At 33.6% G+C, this 2500-nt stretch overlaps 1 protein-coding gene across 1 annotated transcript in view; it reads left to right on the forward strand.

Annotated features, from left to right (window-relative positions):
* Positions 1-2500, forward strand: part of LOC122255768 (WSCD family member AAEL009094) — a gene marked incomplete in the record, with an annotated part of 158389 nt that overhangs the window by 153945 nt on the left and 1944 nt on the right.

A 2500-nucleotide genomic window follows, 5' to 3' on the forward strand; every position in this document is an offset into this window, starting at 1 on the left:
TGAAGAGGAGATGCTTCGCCCGAGCTATTTTGGCGAACCAGACCTGTGTCGATCTGCCGACGCTCTACCACTGTACTAGCCTGACGATTTTGTGAGTGAGTGTGAGTGAGTTTGGGGGTATGAGGGTGTGTGAGGAGTGACTATGAGTGGGTGTGGGGGTATGGAGGGTGACTGTGATTTGGTTGTTGAGATGTGAGCTGTAGAGGTGTGATTGTGAGTGGGTGTGGAAGTATGAGGGGATGTGAGCGGGGATTGTGAGTGGGTGTGGGGTTATGTGGGATGTCTGTGAGGACTGGGTGTGGAGTATGAGGGGGTGGGGATGGGGGGTGGGGGTTGAGGCCTGAGTGTGGGGGGATGTGTGGGATCCTTGGGAAAGGGGGGTCTTTGTGAGTATGTATGTGTTTGTGTGCACTAAAGATATTTCTTTAAAAAGTAAAAATTTTCAAAGTAATTTAAAAATAAAGTAAAAGTTTTTTTTTTTTATAACTTTATATATATATATATATATATATATATATATATATATATATATATATATATATATATATATTTAGGGGAGATAACATCGTGATTGTTTTACTAGGAATAATATCTTTAAACTTGATATTTGATAAGAAAAGTTGTTGTTTTTAGCAAAGGTAATATCCATCACATGTAGTAACACATCAGCCTCAATACATAAATAGAATTAACAAAAAAAAATAATAATTTCAAAAATCTGATTTCAATTTATTTGTTTTCCTGCAAGCGCTTTTAGGGAAAAAAATAATGTTTACTGAAACGACAACGAGTTTCGAACAGTTGGCAACCCTGGTGTGTTCCTTAATTCTTATAAAAACTTTTCCCATCAAATTTCTCCTTTACAAATTCGAATAATTTCTCCCCCGTGTTTTAAGCTAAGATGGAAGTTTCTTTACTGCAAAGATGACATTGTTTCCTATCAACCTTCCATAATAATGTTGGAATTATTATCTATCTCATTCATCAAAAATGCACAGACAGAAAGACACAGACACACACAGAAAGCGAGACAGATAGAGAGAGAGAAAGGAAGAGAGAGACAGATAGACACACACACACACATACACAACGTAAACGTGCGTGTGTGTGTAAAAAAAAAACGATTAGTTTATCAATATCATTAATACCATTAGCTTCATGATGATGATAATATTATGAACATTTTAAATATCATCGTTATCCTCCTTATTACAATCATCATATGAGATTCCTCATAGCCATGACACTATTAATGACTAGTATAGGTGTCGTAGTTGGGAATCTATAGTTGTTTACGGATTATATGACAAAGCACAATTACATCCGTCATCTTCGCATTGTCGCATTATTTTCGCATTGTTCATACGCTTTTTACGAAAAATTATTGGAATGGTTGTCACGTCCCTCGTTCGCGGGATGGTTAACGGTGGCAAGCGTACACAAATTAAAAGTATTACTGCTAGCACAAGGGATACGATCGTAACGTTACGAGGGTCGTTCGCCTATGATTTGGCGCGATGTTGCCACGTCAAATACAGTGTTGACAAATATATAGTTAGCATGATAGGAAGTTCGGTGATGGGGCATTTATTTCAGTCTTTCACAACGGGTATATTTACCTTTCGGGATTTTATGCAAGCTTCTTTTTATAATATGGAATACACTAATATACTTTATTTTATTTAAGCCTATTTCCATTTATCAAATTAACGATAGAGTTTTATTTGACTTTATTTAAGAAAAAAAAAATCTTAAAATCAAAGCTAACGAAAGGATGAATGCCACACTGCCTGTCACGTAGACTTCTTTTGGAGTTAGATTAAGACAAACTTTTTTTCTTTTTTTTTAAGAAAAACTTCCTTCAACTGACTGGATCAGATTTACTCTTGTTAGACGCTTGGATCAATTCGTAATCAGCAAGGTTATATCGTGGATAAAAAAAGTTTTATCTTGAGTGAATGATGATTTTGATGATGATGATGATGATAGTGATGATAATAATGATGGTTATGATAATGATGATGGTGATTATATGAGTGATAATGATGATCTTCATAAAGATTATAATTATGATTAACATCACCATTACTATTACAGTTATTATTATGATGATAGTAATTAAAAAAAATAATGATGATGATGATGACAATTATAATGATGATAATAACAAAAAATATCATTATGATAATCTTGATAGAGAGTTTTTTTTCTATTAATAGTATAATTTTTATCATGATATTGATATGGATAATGATAATAAGGATGGTAATGATGATAACAATAATAATAATGATGATAACAATAATAATAATGTTGATAATAAAAATGATAATAATGATAATAAATATCTTCTCGTAACATCCACACACGAGACTAAAATTATATTCATTTCCGGCAGACTAGAGGAGATCAATCCTGAATATGCTCTCTCTGTGTAATTGCATCGTGTTTGTTTTGGATTCTTGTCAAGGAGGATAGTTGCAACCATATTTCAAGTAGG

The sequence above is a fragment of the Penaeus japonicus genome, unplaced genomic scaffold, assembly GCF_977035675.1.
Source record: "Penaeus japonicus unplaced genomic scaffold, GWHDUDI00000001_assembly GWHDUDI00000019, whole genome shotgun sequence".
Lineage (NCBI taxonomy): Eukaryota > Metazoa > Arthropoda > Malacostraca > Decapoda > Penaeidae > Penaeus > Penaeus japonicus.